Raw genomic sequence first — 21896 nt, 5'->3', positions numbered from 1 at the left:
TTGTGATATCTTGGCTGTAATATTCAAATAGCTCATAGGTGGCTTCCGATATCAATACTTTGGAGTCACTTTTATCGGTTAAGATTTCTGTAAAGCTCAATTTACTATGTAATATTGCAGTAGCTCAGGGGTGGCGCCCGAGCTGGCCCGTTTTTGAGAAGTATAGTTTATAAATCCAAATGATTCATATAAAGCATAATTTTTGTATCGAGAAAATATGATTTTTTTTGTTTGCAATTGCGATAAATTGGTCCATTAAAAGAAATATTTAAGTAGCTCGCAAATGGCGCCCGAGCTGGATAGGTGAAACGCGGAAATCACTTAGATATTGAATAATCTGAGCGCTTTGAACAGTTGGATTCTGTATGTGACGGTGAGTCATGTTTTGTTGAGTGGAATGTGTTAATTCTTCAAAACTATCTTAGAGTTCAGTTCAAGAAGGCCACAGAATTCAGTTGTTGTATGTGAATAGTTGTTCGTATGCCCAGTGGGCGAACACGGAGCTTATGCGCGAAGTGCACAGAAAGGAGTAGACGCAAGTGTGCAGTAGGGGGCGCTATAAAGGACCTAACCGGATGATATATTTCAGAGTTGAAATTCAGATAGCTCAGCTTGATTTCCATTACTTATTAAGAGTAGTAAGTAGGTTAGGCTAGTCATAGGTCTCAATATTTTTCCAATGTTTAAAGGGAAACGTGACACAGACAACGAACAGGTTCGTACATTTCAAATTTCATTCGTGTTACGTATAATCAAATGTTGAGAAAGAGCGCCGAGGTGGGGAGCTTTCGAGCCTAAAGGCGACATAAGATTATCGACGACTCAGCCAACTATTTGTACTTCTCGGGAATATATCAAACACTGATTTCAAAAGCTGCGGCAATCAATATTTTGAGGAAGGATAAGTTAATAATTTGAAGATCGCTCTGAATGGGTTTAAGTTACATACATAAAAATAATATAGCAATTTGTTTAATTTTTTGGGCACTGACCGCGCAATTGCCTGCCTTTTTCCAAATCTGCGTTAATTTTCGAATACTTAAATCAGTTCTTTCTAAAAGTTAAATATTCTCTTTTGTAGCGAACAAAGCGTGTCTATACCAACCACCATTACTTATTATTATCTCTTCTCGGGATGACGTCCAAATTTGCCACGGATCATACAAAACCTAAATCAATAACTACAAACAAACATATATATGTGTAGTACACCAAATAAACAATTAAATGCACGCTAACTCAATTTTGTTCTACATGTATGTACATACATAAGTAGATAGAAGACAAAACCCATCTAGACACCTTTATGCGGCAGGCAGCAATTATCACCCAACGCGATTGGTTTTCGCTGAAATTCTATACACACAAAACGCATTTTTAGTAAGTAAACACCCTTTTTAGTAGTTGGGATATTGAATCTTTTCTTTTGCGCTTTAAAACTCCTAAAGGTGGAGTAGAGGAAAAATGTGCAGGTAGGCAGCAGTCAGTAAGGTAACCTTGCATATGCCACAGATAAGGTGACTGTCGACTATGCGCCGACGCATTGAACATATCACACTCATACACTTACATATGCACATTCATTTATGTATTTTCTTAATTTTTTGGGTGAGGTTAAGTGCCAATCTTGTATGCCTTTTATATTACAAACGAACGAACGAAATGCGCGCAGAACGCATTGTGCGCGTAGCCGAAATGGGGGAGAGTAGACAGCGGTAGAAGACCAGAGGTCAGACGGTGCGACATACGCCACCATCACCAGTAACGCTGAAAGGAACTACTATGTACATTAGGGTGGTATGGAGTTGAGTCGAACGATTGAAACGGTCAAAATACTATATTAAAGTCGCTATATTCGTATTTAATGTAACAAATCTCTCCAGAATTTGAAGCTTAGTTAAGTGGGATGATTATTTTCAATATAACGTGAAGGAAACTATAAAAGGGACTTGGCAATTTGCCAAAATAAGGTAAGAAATCATAAAAATGTTCTTTACAAAGCTATAAATCAAAAATTAATCACTTGGCTGAAGAGAGAAATGGGAAACGAAGAATGGAGAAAGAGAGAGACATATACATGGAAACATATGGAAGGAGTGGGGTAGGGAGAAGTAGAGTGTGCTAGATCGTTAGGATGATTATTTTTAATAAAATGTGAAGAAATCTTGAAAAGGGCGTGACAATTTATTAAAATGTGAAAATTCTAGTTTACAAATCTAAAAATCAATCACTCGTTAGGGAAGAAAAACGACGGAAGAAGAGAGAAACTTATAAAATATGGAGCTAGAAATAAACAGACATATACACGGAGCGGGGAGGGAGAAGGAAGGTGCGCTAAACAGAGATGAATACAGAGAAAGAGAGAAAGCAAAGAAAAAGACGGAAATAGAAAAAGATACTTACTTACTTAATTGGCGCTTAACCGTCTAAACGGTTATGGCCGTCCAACAAGGCGCGACAGTCTCCTTCGCTCCGCCAACCGGCGCCAATTGGTCACACCAAGGGAGTTTAAATCGTTTTCCACCTGGTCCTTCCAACGGAGTGGGGACCGCCCTCTACCTCTGCTTCCATAGGCGGGTTCCGATAGAAACACTTTCTTGGCCGGAGCATCATCTTTCATTCGCATAACATGGCCTAGCCAGCGCAGCCGCTGCGTTTTAATTCGCTGGACTATGTGGATGTCTGCGTATAGCTCGTACAGCTCATCATTAAATCTTCTTCGGTACTCGCCATCGCCAACGCGTAGAGGTCCATAAATCTTTCGAAGAACTTTTCTCTCGAGCACTCCCAAAGCCGCTTCATCTGCTGTTGTCATGGTCCATGCTTCTGCCCCATACAGAGAAAGATACGCAGAGAGAAAAAGAGTTATTGGGAACAGCGGGGAAAAAGGGAGACGATACAGGATGCGGGGAGAGGAAGAGTGAGTGAGAGTATTGGATGAAAACCTCTTAAAAGTCATGCGGATGAAACAAAGGGTAAATCAACGTCTGCCGGGACTGCTAATAAAATACAAATTTGTTTCTTCTCAATTGAAGGTGGTTAAATCTTTCAGGCAAAGCCCTATGAAGATACACCTCAATGTTCTCCAATCGGGACCAAATTTACATATATAGCTTCGAATATATGTATGTAGTATAAACAATTTTGCGTAAAGGATGAAAAAAAAACTTAAATTTTTTGAGTCCCCCTAACGAAATCTAAGCTTTGGTCTCTGTGCGACCAGCATTAAGCGTCTCCCAGCGGGGGATATGTTATATCTTTCACCATTGCATTGCCGACTGACGAGAATGCTTCATTTGATTAGTTTAATGACCACCCTAATGATTATTATTTTTTTTTTAACAAAGCAGGCAAGCTGTTGGGTAGGAGCTGATGGGTCGCCTGTTTGCTTATTTCTGTGTGTCTGTTTGACGAAGGCGAAAATTGAACCCTTAAACGCTGCGGGCCACAAAAACGTCATTCATCGATGCGGCCATCATTACCAGACATCCAATGCGCAGAGCAATATTTTTTTAGCACATTACGCTTCACTTTTTATTTTGCTTTTAGCACTTTTTTTTTTGGGTGTCTATCAATACGAAGAAACCACCTACCTAAAGTATCTACCAACTGTAGATACCGACGCGCATACACCTAGGTAAGTATATGCGCAGGCGCATCATCACACCACCGCCAACGCGCATGCGCCTCACACACACACCCAAACACGCTCAAGCACCCGCGCTTCAAAATGAAGACGGATATGGATAAAGAATGAATATGGGCAAACAACAAAAATTTGTAGATGCGTTGGGTTGTTTGAAAATTGAGACCCACAATGAAATAACAACAAGAACATCAAAAATAAAAAAAATAAAAGACAAGCGAACAGAGTAACAAATAAAGATTTGGGGAGTTATGAACGTACAAAAAAGCGAGGTCGTTCTTTTGTTATTGTTATTGTATTGCTGGCAATCACTGATGATGGTAATGGTGGTGCTCTGATCATCAACACCATTACCAAGAGTTTGTGATTGCGAGCTCTAAACGACCTGAAAGCAAAAAAAAATAATAAACAACAAAAAAAAGCAACAAAGCGGCATTCCAAAAATATGACATGAAGACGACAGCGACAAACACAACAACTACAACAACAAAGCAAGTGGTGTTGTGGGTTAAAATGACGCTACTGATGAGGTATCGAGAGCTGGTTGACTGGCTTAACAGCAATTTATAGACGAAACAAATACACAGGCATGCATGCAATAGCATACAACAACCCAACCCAAGCCCACGGCTGCTGTGTTGAGAGCCAAACCAAAGCATGTTAAAATAAGTCACCAAACCCTCACTCAACAAACCCAACCCAACTCAAGACAGGCTGACGGATGGACTGATATACAGTCAGTCAAAAACGATTACTTATCTAATTGTATGGACGTGCTACGTTGGCAGCAGTTGTGGGCGCAAGGAGACTAACAAATAAGTATTTCACCATTTTGTTTGCTGATCGTGAATGAAGCGGAAAAATATTAGCATGGTGAGAGGTTAGAGTTGGCTGATGCTAATGTAGGGTTTTGTTGACTCATGGTTTCGACGGTACTATACTGCTTATATTAGATTAGGATGGGAAGTGTCACAAGAATGGTATTTTTTGCTCAAAAATGGCATGACATTTCTAAATTTTCTGGATTGACATACGAAGCGGAACCAAAGTCAAATTGGCAGCTCTATTTCCAGGGGGTGGGCAGAGATTCGAAAGGGCAAATCGTGCCAGCTCACATGATATCTTGTTTAAATTGATTAGCTGCAACGATGCTCAAGTAACCATGAACGCTGCTGCTGATTCAAGGTCTCGGAACGCAAGTGTTGTGACCCAGAATGCTGATGAGTGGAATCAAAAGATAGCTCGATGCCTTTCTCAGAGGCTGCTCGACAAAGGCTCGCCGCGTTAAGTTGTTCGCAAGGTGAATTCTTCCTTAAGAACAAAAAGTTTACACTGTCTCCATTATTGGACATAGAGGGAGACTTAAATAATCTTCGGCAGAAAGCAATAGTGGATGGTGTTAAATATAAGTGGGAGCTAGTGAGGTCGCAGCACATTCGTGAAGAGGTAGGCAGCAAGCCGGTATCTTGCCGGCACTCTGTCCTTGCCGTTAGGATCCCCACAAGGAGTTTTTGGAAAGGTGTGATGCTCACCCAGAAATTCGACGCGCACAGATCTAAAAGAGCTTGTAGAGTGGGAGCAAAATTATTTTCCGACGACGCTCATATATAAGCGTCTTCTGGACTCAGCGAGTGGGTATAAATAATTCATAATGCATTGCTGAATACAAATGGTAGGGCGAACACTATAACCATTTTCTTCAATATCCAGGGGGCTCTTCGGGCTCTCAGACCGATAACATCAAGTCTGCTTGGCCTTACATTTGGTTATTCGACATAGCGTCTTCCTGATTAGGGCGACGAGATGGCCGATGAGTTAGTTCGATGCGGATAGGCTTTGATGTTTCAAGAAGCGAAAGGCGGTATGGTACTCATTAAGGGCCCCATATCCTAGCTTAGGCTCAGCGGGATAGCAGTAGTCGGAAGCGCTTACAGTCCTGTGAGTTCCTTTAGCCGTTTTTAAGATTAATAGAAGGGATATATTCAGATTAGTTGCGGTACTCAGGAGGCTATGGACAATTGCGAGTTCATACTGAATGGACGGCAAAGGAACACAAAAGCTCGTGTCCCAGTTGAAATCTTCCAGGGGTGGATGTACAGTAGAGCACATATTGTGCGAAGGGATTTCCAGCAATGCTTTTGAACACACGTCAGTTTTCCTCTAATACCTCTTATTTGTTAATGCTCGATCAGTGGAGCAAGAACTCTTTCTTAAAGTCTTTTTTAAATTTCATTTGGGAATAACGTCTGCGAAATACTCAAAATTGTTTATCCAAGCTTTTTTGTAGGATTACTTTCGTGGGAATTAAGACAAACCGGTGAGGGGATTGCAACGCCGAATCGCGCTTGTCTCCAAACCGTTTTGACAAGAGACGACGGAAAATCGTCCCAAGATACATATATGAATTTTTCAGCCTGAAAATCAAAGCGACTTGTTAAATTTTTGAATATCGATTGGGCTTCTCGTCTGGAAAAAAATCTCTGTAATTACTATACTAAGATGCAGATGTAAACTGTAAAGATGTCAGATCCTCATCAATATCTACTTATATATCCGGTTCTATGTAAGTATATTGCAAGTGAAAGCCCTCCAGTGACATTCCACTGTGTTCAGGTCTCACCTCTAATTCTAACACGGTTTCAGGTAGTGCGATCAAATTATTGGAGTATCAGCCAGAGTCGACCTGCTACCATAAGATTTTATGCATGCTCATAGTTGATTAGGTCCAAAGTAATGCAACCTTTTTGTATCTACATCTACAATAGGCAACGGCTTACTACTTTTTGTCGCACAATAAAAAATATTGAACAAAAAACCTGAACAAAGGAAATAAAAGTAAGCACTAAAATTAGGGTGGAAGATCCGCAAGGTAGGCGATGCTTTTGTTATTGTATTAAGTATTTGTATGTAGCTCAGTAGCAATCCAAAAAAAGGGGTCCCAAAAACGCACACGAAACGATCACCACAAAGCAAAACCAATGCAAAATGAAAAACTTCTGCCCGATAATGACGACAACAACAACAAGAAAATCAAAAGCAGCAGGTAAAAAGGTGCAACAACGCGACAGCTGCAGCGTTGACAGGTAAATAGCAGGTAAAGTGTAGAGCAAAGTACGGTAGGGTCGGGTCGAGACCGTTGGAATGTTTATTGATCGTGAGGAAAGCAAAGCGTTTGTTGGTGGTGGCGGTGGTGGCAAGCAAACATTACTTGCCCTTTTTCCTCATGGCGCGCCATACAAACAGGAAATTCCATACACACACACACACGGGCACTGCGTATATTCACAATGATTTAGATTTATTTTTTGACTGTTAAAACTTCGATGAGATAGCAGTTTATTTTTGGTTGCTTTAGGCTTTCCATACAAAGGCAAAAAAATGTATGCTGAAATCCTTTGAGCTCGATCACTCAATAGCAGCAGTCAGAAATGAAAGTAACCCTTGAAACAAATTTGCGTGTGCGCAGTGCAGTTCAATAGGCTCCGGTCCCGTTACGTTCAGAGCAAGCCTTAACCACAAAACGCAGGCAGGTAGCGCAGTTTCGTTGTATTAGGTATATTTGTATACGGATCGACATCCCACCCCAAAACGTATGTGCAACATGTGCTGCTATAATTCTGCAAACGTGCACGGGAAGTGCGTAATTGAATTTTCAATCGTCAAACGACTTCATAAGACTCAGTCAGAGTACAATCCAACTTGCCAGTCATCCAAGAGGTTGTGGCAATGTCATGGCAAATACATACATACAATGTCTCCCTACTATGCTAATGTATTCATTTGACATCCTGCGGGTTCACACTTTCCCCCTACCGTGTGAGAAATCCAGTATTGTTGGCGTGGCTCAAATATGAGGGGACGCCGTTCATGTATTTGTGGGGTTTCTGCGCAATTATTACACTAAAACATGCAACAATTTTTGTAATACTAAACCGATTTAAACCTAAATTTAATATTCTTAAATTTCGATGAGAACTCCAACAGGTTATTGCTGATTGGAGAAGGGCTGTAGCCTTTGTAGTGCGATTTAGACAACTCTTCATCTTTTGCCATGTAATTGTTGTTGTGATATAAAGCAAAACACTATAAGAAGGGGTTTGCAGAGTGTACAGGCGGTGTCAGGGAGATCAAGTCCACCTCTTACCATGACTTCATCTTTTTCTGCAGTAAACTGCAGCTGCCTATCGAAAACCATTCTGGTCCGTAAATGTGCTACTCATTCAATCAACGAAGTATGTTCTTTCCACTACGTCGATATCTGTGGCAGTTGCTTACCGGATATGAATCCAGCACGCTTCTGTGCAGTACTAGCATGTTTAGGTACTGGCCCTATTGTCGTGCGAACAATTTTACTTGACCCAGTTCGAAACTTGCGGAGTGTTATTGTGTTTTTGAGAAAATAACGCTTCACTGAGGGTTCGGGAAGCATTGCCGAACTACCTGAGCTTTGCCGGTTATGAGCCCGGTATGCTTGGATACAAGCACTTTCTTTCCCGACGTTCGGCCACATCAAACCTTCTTATTTGTATCATCTAACATGAAGGGCAAGTAAGGGAATGATAGTGAAAGAAGCCAGTCCAGTGAAAGAAATTGACATCCTCTATTTTGCACGATATAAAACCAGACAAGCTTTCATATTCTCACACGAACTGGCGCGGTAGAATTATCAAAGCTGGTTGCCCTTATATATCTTGCTGTTATTCCGAAAATTTCGTTTTTGTTCCAAGTGAGTTACTGAGAGCCACAGTTATGTTATTGTGAGCCAAAAAGAGCCAGCAGAGCTATTGCGAGAGCACGTCTGGTCTATACTAAGCACATTCGTTATAAATTAAATGACAAGACATTCCATGCAATTTTGACGAAGAAACAAGAGAAACAGAAATCGGATCCACCGAAAACCCCCTAGATGTTTCGGTCATGCAATTTGTGTGTAGAAAAAGTTAGTGACTCATGAGCAAGGGAGCCATTAATCGCGATAATTCTACAGGGGTGGCTTTCCGTAATTCGATAGTCGACACTCGTTGATTCGATACTTCAAGTCGATATCGAACGCTCGATGATGCCATTTTAGTTCCCGTATCTTCGTATTATCTCTCTCGTTTGCAGATTTCGAAGGCTGTTTAGAAAGTTTTTGGAGCTACCAAAACATTTTCTTTTATAAATAGCGTTTATTTTTTAATCCCTGAAGAAAAAATCATTCCCTAAAAAATCACCAAAACATAAAAATATAACTTTCAAAAAGGCAATTCGACACCTAATTTGGTATCGAACAGTTTGTATCGAACGTTCGATACGACGCGCCGACAATTTGTGTTACGGAAAGCGAAAACGATTATTTTATACTCGTTCTTGATCGATATCGAATTACGGAAAGCCACCCCAGGATATTTACGGTGATTTTTCTCCAAATCATACTACTTTTCGAGATGTATTATATGCTCTGAGAAGGGTAGATTAAATATCTGTCCAGGGACGACTTAAGTACTTCTCAAAGGCACAATTAAATTCTCCTCTGAAAAAACATAAATTCTTACGAAAACTGTAGGCGCTTCGACAGCTCTCTAAGGTTTGGCCCAAATCAATTTAGTATTGTGAGTATGTTTCGAAAGGCAGACAGTAGAAACAACTCACCTACTACCTCAATTTGGGAATTACTTTGGAGAAAAAGAACTATGTACTTGAAAGCGATCATCTCAATTTCGGCTTAAATAAGTAAAGAACAACCCAAGGGGGTACATAAACAAAACACAACATAACCACGCAAAAAAAATGGGACGAAATTGAGAAAGGTACAAAAAAAAAAAAAAAAGAAGAAACAATACAAAAATGAAAGCGCAGCACCAAAATACCAATCCAAACGCAAAACAAGGAAGAGCGTACAAAATACAAAACAAAACAAAAAATATTTGGATATTTTTCAAAACACACGCCGAAGGCAAGCAAAACAACCATAGGAATGCCTTGGTGCCTGGGTTGCTGTTTTGTTTTTAGTTTTTGTCTGACTTTTTTGTGACAAGCGTGAAACCAACAGGCAAGGCACGCAAAAGTAGAAGACAAGCCAACAGCATTTCTGGGGTGGAAAATGTTGAAAGCAACAAAGACCACGACTTGGATTGTTGACGCTGACGAGGCGTAAGCAGCAGTAACGACGAAAGTCGATGCTAATAGTATTGGTATGTGGCTAGAGATGGCGGGATTGTTGGGTAGTCAGCGACGGTGGTGGCAACACCACATACATACCTACAGAGGTTGAGCACGAACATGAGAAGGGCCTAGAAAGTGTAATAGACAGACGGCGGCAAAGCATATGAAAAGAAAAAACCGGCGTCGTTACTAGAAGTGTATATACAAAAGGCAGGCGGATGGATCTTTGATGGTGTGCTGTTAAACTGAATAGAAGGTTAGCTAGTGGGACGGACAGGCGGACACATTTTTCAAAAGGTCGACCGAATATTGTAAAAGGGGGAAACGATAAAACGGAGGGCACTAGAGGAGTAGAGGGTAGGATCGCATGAGGAGGGTATTTAGGTGGAGGAATGTAGCAGAGACAACGAAAGAACAAACTGACAAATGGACGAAGAAGCAGACGAGTGGGAAGGAAATGGGTAAGACAACATACAGAACGAATAGATGAGGGTAGATAGGATATGCAGACCAACATGTTAGCGATTAGATAGGGACAATGGCAAAGCAGACAACACAGAAAACACACGCACAGAGGAAGACATGCGAAGTTAGTTGGCCAAAGAAGACAAGAGACAAAGAAATTGTGCTGTTTGACTGAGCTCAAGTATGGACTTAAGGAGAAATTACATGCATGTGTGAGGCATAAACTTTGCTAATATTGAATGAGTGAATGTGTGCATGCAGGTAGTCGAAGTTAGATTGTGCACCAGCGGGTGGTAGATATGGTTCTTTGAAGGCGGTGAAGAGACATGACGAAATTTAGAAATGGACACATGCAAACATAAATTCCTACGAGTTTCGCCGACAATAAAGGGAGCATGATGAAATTACCGAACAGAGTAACCATTGCTTATGCAGAACTTCAGTTTTCTTGCAATTTCCGCTTAGATACCGTAGGGTAAATTGAACGATTACGCGCCCTAGCAAATGCTGCCCCGCATAACCCTCTGACAGAAGCACTCCCCTTTTATGCCAAAAATGAAAAGGGTGTGGGTAAGTTGTGCATGTGTGCAGTGGCGCGTCTGTTGCTCACGATGCCAGAAACAAAACTTTATGACCAAACCAACCAACTACGCATTGGCAGCGGCTTGGTTATTGGGGAGGTTTGCATAATAGTTTTATTGCTTTTTTTATTCCACTGTCTCCTCTGTGGGTTTGCAGCTGCTACAGGAAAGTTGTGAGTCGAAAGCATATAAGCGATAAAATGTGGTAGTGACGCCGAAGCAACAAGCAATTTCCGTCAAAGCGTTGGTGCGTCGGTGCGTTGTCGTTGGCGGAGTAACACAAAACCACCTATCAGAGGGAGAATATGAAACGAAGAGAAAATGAAAAAATATGCGCATTTGCTTTGGCGCACAGGCAACCTCATATCTGGTGTCTGCTGGGTTGTTTTGAATTATGATAGCGCGTTTGGGCTTAGAGTTCTCAAACAGGTAGACGAGCCGAAACGGTGCAGCATGCTATTTGCTTAGCAAGTAAATAACCCACACGGAGAGGTGTTAAAACTAAAATTTGTTATTTCTTAGAATGAAATGCTGTGGAAATTGTGTGGCAAAATATTCAATATTAAAAAGTGTGACGATTAGTTGCGGTGTGTTTGCTGTTTGCTTTGTGGCCTTGAAAAGTAAGAAACTGGGACAGGATTTTTATGGCCAAAGATGAATGGAATTTTTGTATGTGTGATTGCGTTGCAATAAATTTTACAAACTTCAAACTGCAGTAAAACTCGTATGGGTAGTTATTAAGGATGTTAATGTTTTCTTTTTTACTTAATTCTTTTTGTTGGTATATTGAAGTGGACTGGAAGATCACAAACTATACCAACAACTTTTGGGACTTTTTGTTAAACTCTCTGCATATAAAAAAAAAACAATTATAGCTATTTTATATATAAAAGGTTCCAAGTGTTTTCCGAAAGCTGTATGTAGTGACGATTGCTTCAACCATGAACTACTCCTTGAGAAGCTCAAAGAACAGTGAAGTCTACGTATGACCGGTTCTATACTTGACCAAGAACGGATGCGATTTCGGCAGATGCTTTTAATGGAGTTCAGTACAGTTTCTCCCCTCGCATATGTAGCGATTCTAAAAAATACTGCCACACTAATTTTTGGCTAAAGAGCAACTAGGAAAGGGGGACGGGGTACAAAGTCGTAAAACCTATGAGGTATATGAGTTTACGACGCGTGGTTTATGATTAATGACGCGTATTTCGACCAGCACCTAAGCGCGAAACGAATGCCTCCCCATCGGTATAAGAAGCTTAGAATAAACCCGTGGATGGTATTTCTCTTGGCAGAGCCAACTGAGGTTGGCTCGAGGATTCAAAAAATTGGAGCCCGCGTAAGGTGGGCTAGAACCTAATTTATATACAGGAAAGGACATTATATTGATACCTTCTTACCGTCTTTTCAGCTTCCCTCGAAATTCCCATTAAAATGAACGCAAATGAAACACAACATATTATGCCATGTTTACTAAGTTAGTGGGATGGCGGGGTAGGGGTTTCGGATTCGCTATCTAGCGATGTGTAAGTAATAGTATCTCCATATCTTTAGGACACTATGTACAACGTTGTCAGGTTTCCATTATCATCCCTGAAGAAATTACCCACGATATTAAAGCCTGGGAGGCCGGATTCGTTTGATTCATTTCTGTACATTTAGCATCTGAATCTCATCGCTTTCGTGTTGTTCAGCCCGGTGTTTCTTTCTTTAAGGGTGTAAGGCAGTTCAAAAGAAATGGGTCCCGTAGAAAGCGGGCTAGAAAACGACTTGTATCCGGCAAAGTACTACCCCAAAGGACAATTCTGTTTTTCTGTGAACAACTTAGTGCTGTCCATTTCCAAAGCAGATGTTAATGATTTCTTCTAAACATCTAACAATTCTGAGTGGGTGGGGAATATAAACTGTACATAGTTGGAAGGTCGCCATTATCATTCCTAAAGCAATTTTTCCTGGTAATGAAGTCTCTCATCATCCGCCCAATTTTCTGATAGAAATTCCGGTCAATATTCTTCTTGCAGCATTTAGATCTCATCGAACATATTCCCTCTTGCTGTTGTAGCGCCAAATCATTCAACGAAAGTTGGGAGTGTCGCGAATGTTGTGCAGTTCTTTTTCGGACATGTATTCGACTGCCCCGGCACGATTTTTTTTACCCCTCCAACCTTTGGGTCTGTGCAATCAAGCCGTCTCTGATGACAGATATACATACCTACGCTAGGGATATTATAAGGCCCTTAACCCGATGCTTTTCGTATTTCTTCTTAAAGTTCGATAAGCCCCAATAAATCCCGCGTTGCTGCCTCAGGTCGCAATGTAGCTGTCATTTTGCGGACTCGCTAGAACTTGAGTGAGCGATATTTGGCTTCCGCTGTTTAGTAACATTGTTAGGTCAAAGAATGCTTTCAGTAAACAGATAAGGGAGCCGATTGGAGTAATCTGCTGAAACTTCGTTGCATATACGTGCCCCTGATTGATTTGGGTTCGTGTTCCTTAGTCAGGATCTTCTTATACAGTAACCATGTACTACATACATATGACTATTTTTCATGAGCGGCAAAGTCAATCAATTCCAGTTCTTTGGTTGAAGTTATATTTTGGAGGCGGAATTTTTCCACTGTAGGACTTAAGAACTCTTCCTTGTCCACCATAGGGCTAAAGTCGGCTGCAATGATTTTGATGACGCGCTTGAAATGAGAGATCAAGTATCATACCCACACATATGTTAATGTTATCTGGAATCCTAACTGGTAGCGTTACTTAAGGAAAGGTCTGAAAAGGGTAATAATTTACTTCAGCTCAAACCCATCCAAAATTATCGGTATACAAATCAAAATACGCTTGATGCTTGTTCCGAGCAAAAAAGCTATGGATCCCACCCGGCTTGAAGATGTTCAGAGCAATTTGTTGGTTTGTTTTTGAAAAATACCTTCTGAGAGAAGTAAAATGTTTAATTTCGCTTCCAGATTCGCGATTTTGGATCCAAAAAGCGCCTTTTGACACCTCATCCGGGACCAAGTAGAAGCGGACATTTTATGAAAAAGCGGGTCACTTTGTATTTTACAAGTGGAAACCAAGCAAATCTTATGAAATATTCAAATATTTTTTCTTTTCTGTAACGTTTTACAAGACGGCAGCCCAGCAGGTTAGGCGGTTTAGAACAAACCTACCAGCGGCAGGTATGCCTATCGTAAGAGGCTAATAAAATACTAAATTGATTCAAGGGGTTGTGTAGCGTAACCATTTCAAGGTGTTGCCAGCGCAATTTTCAGCTTCTTCAACACAATTGTAAACCTCACCTACTCGAGGCGAATCCTGTTAATCCTTTAGCAACCGAGGCTATGGCGACTCCAAGTTCCTCACGGATCTAGAGGGTGGGAGGGTGGTACGACCTAGAAGGTTTCATGTGGTCATACTAAATAGTTGCCGAGATGGTCCGACTGGTACCTTAATGGCGCTTGTTGCCGGAACGTACCGGATATGCATCCTGCAAACTACCATCAACATCGATAACACTCCCAAAATCTGCGGGGAATGTCCTTATCACTACAACAACGGTGCACCACCAAATTTTTATAAAAAATAATTTAACGGTTTTCAAAAGACGCTTTCGACCACCGTGAGCGGATGTTAAATTAAACATTTTTATTTCTGTCGGAAGGTATTTACAAAAAAAAAACAGAAAATGACCACAAGAGTGTCCAATATCAGAAGCCTGATCCAAAGCGTTAGCGCACAGAACACCTTTCTGCGTTGGCGGCCTTCGGGCGCAACTTATGAAAATAACCCTGGGTGGGTCCAACACCGGTTTGAGGATCAAAATTATATACGCCCAGAGTACCTTCCTGCATTAGTGTGCGTGTGTGTACAACAAATTCCCTGCGAAAATCGCGAGTACTGCGTGCATGCATGTATGGAGTACTCGATATGGACCAAGCGAGTGCTCCAAAAATATCCACAATTCATACAAAAAATATGGTCCAATTAACATTGCGATGTCCTAGGACTGGACCATATGCTCCAGCTCCGCATTATATCAGAGTAATCCATGGAGTACCCACAGTCCAATAAACATCGTGTAGTGATTACAATCGTTAAAAACGAGCAATGATCGGTTTACAACATGTTCGTGTAGAAACATGAGTTGGTCCATTGCTGCATTACAGTGGAGTAGAATGGTAAGTACTCCAGTGGACCACATGGTCCAACGATTTTTGCAGGGTTTGGCAAAATACAACCACATGAAAATTTGAACCGATTATACGCTTGCATAGGTACATATACATATGTATGTACATATCTTTTGGCAGAAATCGAATTATTAGTTTTCGCTTTAGGATTCTAATGAAGCGTGTCTTTTGATACCCATTTAATATAAAATAATGCACGGTCTTTTAAAATATGAGACCCGGTCTGTTTTTGAGTCATAAGCCAACTTTCATTTACCGGGTCACATATCACCTTCTTTTTTTTTTATAAATTTTAGTTAAAATAATAAGAAAATTTAAAACCTACCTTTTCTTCAAGTAAAATTGTTTAATTTGTTTAATAATTCCAATTTTGCATAATTTTTCCGCGTACTGAAAACATTTTAGGGGGTGGTGGGGTTGATAATGAATCAAAGCACCGTTAAGTATTTCTTTTATTGTTGTTATTTTTTACCGGGCGCAATTTGCCACTATACCTTGGCGATTTTCACTTCACACACAAAAATAAACTTTTCAGCAAAAAAATAATTTGTTCTTAAAAGTCCTTTGGCTTTTGTCCCTTTAACTTTGTTATATCAAAAAGCTGATCGTATTTCTGTTAAGTTTTATTTAAAAAACGCTGCTATTGAATCCCGCTGTAGAACACATGCGATTTGTTTTTGCCGCTTCACTATAAACATTAACAACCACTCACTTCAATAAATTCCGACGAACTGTGCAGGCGGTTGGCGTGAGGCTGAGCAGTTGGCGTTGAAAAGAGAAACCCAGCAGAAACGCAAGAAGAAAACAGCGACGGTGGAGGCGGCGTCGGCGACGGCGTTGAGTGTCATTTCCAAGCAACAGCCCAGCACAGAACCGCACATGCATACACAAAACCTCGTGTAACAACAAAAACGCACATCGAGACCGTCATCAACAAGCATGCACACAATATATAGATATGTATATATATACATACATATCTACATGCTTATGTACGTTAAGAACCAACGTACATCTAAGTCACCATCGAAAAACACAGCAGGCTAAAGGCCGCGGCACAATCAAAGCTTTTGCATTCCAATAACATCGACACAATCCACCAAGATGTTGCGTTTGTAAATATGAAGGCTTTTCAGACTTGGCAATTGCAGTTTATTTCGCCTTGGCCATTCACATTCAAAATTTCGCGGATCACTGTTATAAACATTCTCCCTATACAACAAAAATACTTGATAACATTTTTTGAGCCGAATTCGATTGTTATATTGTAGTTTTTAATTGTGAAAAATGTTAGAAAATTTACCAACCAGTGGGAAAAATAATTTCACTTGTAAAGTGTGCCAACACCCCTAGCTAAAGCAAATGTCAAATTCTTCTTCTTATGATTTACTTGTAGCAAAATTTGGGAGTTGGCTACTTTTCCATATCAGATGGCGCCAGTGTCTCTCAATCTGCCGTTCTCCATAAAAATGCATGCAATCTACTCATAATGCATAAGCTTGTGTTAAACACATCTATATGAAAAATCAGAAAATCAGTTTGGCTTTAGACAAAACCGATCCTGTGTTGATCTAATAAATACCGTCCGAATCATTGTTGAACAATGCTGTGAATACAGAACATCAGCTTATTTACTTTTTATCGACTTTAAAAAGGCTTTTGATAGTCTCGACAGGAAATATATTTGAGAAATACTACGAAAACGAGGGATGCCCAATAAAATAATCAACATTATAAAGGCAATGTATGCCGAATTTAAGTGCCGGGTCAGTCACGATGGGTGCCTCTCAGAACCCTTCGAAATTAAAAGCGGGGTGCGACAGGGATGCATACTCTCGCCGCTCTTGTTTATCTTGGCAGTAGACGAGATTATGAGGAACGCAGAACATGGTGGACACGGTGTACAGTGGACACCTTTCACTCAGCTAGGGGATTTAGAATATGCAGACGATGTCTGTCTGCTAAGCCACAGAAGTACTGACCTTCAACACAATTTAGAAGCTGTCAACACACATGCAAAGGAGGCCGGACTAAGCATCAATACAGCGAAAACCAAAGTCATAAGATGCGGCTATAGTATTTCATCAAGGCCATTGATGCTTACGGTTGACGAAAATGAAATCGAAGGTGTAGAGTCCGTTGTTTATATTGGTAGTATTGTCTCAAATAAGAGCGGTGCAGATGAGGACGTTCAGTCTCGCATAAACAAAGCAAGAATGGTTTTTGGGCAACTGGCAAACGTGTGGAGGTCCAGCCAAATATCTTTAAAAACGAAGCTTCGACTGTTTAATTCGAATGTTAAATCAGTACTGTTTTATGCTTGCGAGACGTGGAAAAGCTCAACTTCAATTCAGAAACGTCTACAAGTTTTTATTAATAAATGTCTGCGCCGAATCCTGAAAATTCGATGGCCGGAAAGAATTTCAAATGACGACTTATGGTCTAGAACAAATCAACCTAAGGCTGCCACAGAAATAACCAAGCGTAAATGGTCGTGGATTGGTCACACTCTCAGATGACCTCCAGTAAATATAGCCAGACAAGCATTGCGATGGAATCCACAAGGAAGCCGACGACCTGGTGCACCTGCGAAAACTTGGCGCAGAACTGTGGATAAAGAACTCGAAGATGCAGGATATACGTGGAATGACATCACAAGAACTGCACCTAACAGAATAAGATTTAAGTCGGTGGTCGAGGCCCTATGCTCCAATAGGAGTTGAGGAGGATGGTGATGATGATGATATGAAAAACTGCTTATGTGACGGGGCTTTAAGCTGACACTGCCATTCAGCCACCTTACGCCGAATAATCAAACAAAACAAAATCGAAAGAAATTCGCATAAAAAACAACAACAATACACCATAGTGTGCTTTGGTTACGCTGCGCGTATGAGAGCGACGCTACATGCGACGCCAGCAGTGTTAACAGCTACCTAACTAATTTTTGTATGTTAACCGTGAAACAACAACAAAAGAACAAGAATTTGTATACACGAGCAACGCAACGTCAACCCACCCACCAAAAGCGCAAATAAAAAAAAAAAAACAAATTCAAAAATATTCAACGGACAAAGGTGCACTGTGGAACGAAAGTGAGATTTTAACAGAATACCGGTATGTTAGAGGGTGACTTTGATAAGTGAAGAGTATTGTGGACAAAACAAGTGTGATATCTCATCTGTCAATTGCCTAATTTTTTGCAGCGTTTGGACAGGAAAGAGATACCGGATGAGACCACGATAGTCGCTTTAAATATCAGGTTTATGCCGAACCCCCGAAGAGATTTTAGGCTGAGCTTCTCTTCCGATTTTCGTAGTGCTCCTTTTTTTAATTTTTTCAACAATCTGGTAGAACGGGGCGTATATGCTTTATACTATTTTCACACAGACGGCTTATTGAATAATAAAGGCAGTTTTCTACATTAATACTATTTTCACACACACGGCTTATTGAATAATAAAGGCAGTTTTCTACATTAAGACGCTTATTGAGCTCAATCTTCCCTACAAAATTCGAATCTATAATTATTTCATTAGTAGCTAATCGAATGCCTAATGAAGTCAAAAGCACAATGCAACTCTGTTGGCCGCGTTCCGCTTCTTAGATTTTGGTGTGTTCAGTGCTTAAAAATGTTATTTGTCAAAGTAAATGTCATTGTCTGCATGGCGGAACGATACAAGGTGGCCGCATCGAACAGCTGATTATAAACTTTTTTATTTGATTTGATACATCAACTACCGGCGCAGTACGATTTTGACATTTGTCCATCGAATTTACAAGTACATGGAATTTTTTTTGTTTGTAGGTATGTCACCATGCTGCCACCTTGTATCGTTCCGCCATGATTGTCTGTCATATAGCATTGCCATTTTATTCGCTTGACATTTCATCCTTCATACTAATCGAGCAGTTACTTCTGTGTGAAAGCAAAAAATTTACGATTTCATTAGTAGGTGAAATGAGATCATTAAGCATCTGTGTGAAAACAGTATTATGCATATATGTAATACTTCTATATCACTACTACTGGATTGTGCAGCCTGTCAAACATTACAATACAGATATACAACGAGAGAAGGAGACAAAATCTCAAGGCTGTCGTTAAATTTTTGTAAAAAAGGGGATTAAATATATGTATATTTCAATAAGCCGCCTTGCTTCTATCAATATTGTACATTAGGCTATTTGGTCTCCAAATGAAAAAGTAAGCTTTTGTTTTCCATTAGTATTATAAAATTTTCAAATCATATTGCAATTTAAAGACGCACGCGCATGGATTCGAGGAATATATCTCTTCATTGCGAGATGCTAATGGCACCCTTCTGGTTCAATCTGGCCGGAAAACAGGATTTGTTGGTATGATCGTTGCTTTAAGAAATATTTTTCCACTATTTGAGAACCTTAAAAATGTTGGCATGACATACCTTTTAACTTATAAGCTTTCACAAGACTTCCTGGAAACCCTTTTTGGTGCAGTTGTGGCAAGAGGGGGTTTTAACAACAATCCCAACGCAGTTCAATTTAAAAGTGCATATAGACGACTCTTAGTAAGGCACGAGTTAAGTGCGACTCAAAGTGGGAATTGTACCTTCGACGGCGAATCCATTCTAGAGGTATCATCAGCGTCTACTACCCTGCAAAAATTGCGAGTACTCCATGTATGCATGTATGTGTCAGATAAAGCTTTAAGACAAGTTCTCAAGGCATGCCCAATTGGAAATTCAAAATTAAGTTTAATAAATAAAAATTTTCAAAATACAAGTGATGCATTCACCAATAGTATCATGGACGATCACATAGCCATCGACAATTTATTCAGCAATGACATCTTTAATAATCACCGGACATAGCTGTGCAAGGAAGTAATAAGTTTTTTTTTTTTTGAAACGGAAAAAAGCACGGACGAAAAAGAGTATGTTAGAAAAAAATTTACAAAATTGATATTATTTCAAGCCAGCCCAGTACTCATATTTTGTTTACTTCATAAAAAATTTACTTCATTAAAAAACTCAAAATAAGTAAAATTTTGAAAACGTTTATATATCGTCTTTTTCAAGCTAATTAATTTAAATTATTTTTAAAAACGCTTAAAGAAATGTTTTTGGGATGCATGTATAAGTACATTTTTATACATGTAAATATTAAAATAAAATTTTTTTATTTCAAAAATATGAATTGTTCGCCTTGTTTTTTTTTACTATTTATGTAAATAATAAATACATCAAGCCTTGTATTGTATTTGTTGGCCTTTTCGTTGTTTAATCGACCAAACTGAGATTGTTAATCCTTTAATACTTTTTTTACACACGCTACTACAATTCACCATTGCTAACAAAGCCCGCGCATGCGCAGAACATACATTTGCACAGTTTTAGCAAATAATGATTGACAGAAAATTTACACATTAGGAAGATAGGAAGGTATTGATATAGAGATATTATATATATGGCTTTATGCCGACTCCGAATGGCATTTGCAAGGCATGTGAGTTTTCACTGAGGAGCTTTTCATGGTAGAAATACACTCGAAGTGCTTGACAACAACAAGTGCTTATCAAGTCACTGCCGAGGGGCGACCTCGCTTAGAAAAACTTTCTTCTAAAATTTGGTGTTGCTTTACCCGGAGCGTGAACCCAGCATCTTTGGTGTAGTAGGCGGAGAACGCTATGCATAGAGGTGTTCTGCGCAAAAATACTATGGATCCCACCACCCGTCTTTGGAGGCGTCCAGACTGATGTTTCTGTTTTTTGTGAATATCTTTTGAACGAAGCAATTAATTTTCCCGCCATCGGAATGATGCTGAAATCAAAACGCGTTGGCCGAGTATTAGCATTCGAGAGTCGACCGCTGTTCTAGACTTTTACACAATTTGTCAAATGCTACCTCAACAAGGGAAGTAGTAATTTTATACTCTGACTTCTTTAGTGAGAAATCACGCTGCAAAAGAGTTTGTGCAACATTTTGGACATTGCGACAACTCGCCTTTTTTCTCTGTTAGCAACATATACTACGCCTTTTTCTTTATTTGAAGGATGGTTAGATACGAAGCACCTTCAATTCTCGTGTTGGTATATTATACCTCTAACGCTATAACAGGTTCTGCACGTCGTCCTACGTCACCACACATGGGATACATACTTTGCGTTTGTAAATTTGAGAAAACACAACTATACTGTTCAGCTTGTTTGAGGTAACTCCCTTGTATATGCTGAACATAGGAGTGTAAGCGATTTATTTGTTTCATTCCATATCATTCTGACCATGGCATTAAGGAGCTTCCTTTCCTCAGATTTCCAAGTTTGATACGAGATCTGCACATAAGAATTGCTACAATCTATTAGTGCCACTGCTTCATCGCTTCCTTCTTCTTCTTTCCTTAACAACTACTTCGCGGCAGAAGCGCCTCTTACTGTGGGTTATATCCCACTTAGCAGTCAATTTCGAAATCTTTCCTAAGGCAAATATAATAAAGAACTCCTGTGTGCTTCCTTGATCATTTCTTATTCGGGATATTAGTCCATATGAGTTTTAACTGTGAAGCTTTACGTAGCAGAAATACACTCGGAGTGTTTACCAAATTACTTATCAGGGGCGACCCCGCTTGGAAATTGAAAAAATATATTTCTGATGTTGCTCGGAGCCTGGACCCAGGATCTTCGGTGTGTACCATGAAAAATAATCTCACCTTGACTTAAGTTCTATTTCAAAATTAGGTCCTGTTCTTCGAATTGTAAATTAATTATTTTCGATGACCGAATACTTTATTTAAAATCGTCGAGGAACACAAGCTGAAACTAAATTTGTTTCAGTAAAATAAATATATACAAATCGCGCACCTCGATCAATAGGAAACCAACACAAAAATCGG

The 21896-nt window shown here is 39.9% G+C and overlaps 1 protein-coding gene across 4 annotated transcripts in view; it reads right to left on the bottom strand.

The window, feature by feature from the left end:
* chn (charlatan) overlaps window positions 1-21896 on the bottom strand; it is a 103741-nt gene that overhangs the window by 48168 nt on the left and 33677 nt on the right. For 3 of the 4 annotated variants that reach the window (XM_067771508.1, XM_067771510.1, XM_067771511.1), the window contains exon 1: window positions 15352-15748. The exons of the other annotated variant lie outside the window; for it this stretch is intronic. The gene's annotated coding sequence lies outside the window, so the exon portion shown is untranslated. Of the gene's footprint in view, window positions 1-15351; window positions 15749-21896 lie in introns of those variants that run through there. 4 annotated transcript variants of the gene reach the window in all.

Source organism: Eurosta solidaginis, chromosome 3 (genome assembly GCF_040869045.1).
Source record: "Eurosta solidaginis isolate ZX-2024a chromosome 3, ASM4086904v1, whole genome shotgun sequence".
NCBI classification, from domain to species: domain Eukaryota; kingdom Metazoa; phylum Arthropoda; class Insecta; order Diptera; family Tephritidae; genus Eurosta; species Eurosta solidaginis.
This window is presented reverse-complemented; position numbering and strand designations above follow the sequence as displayed.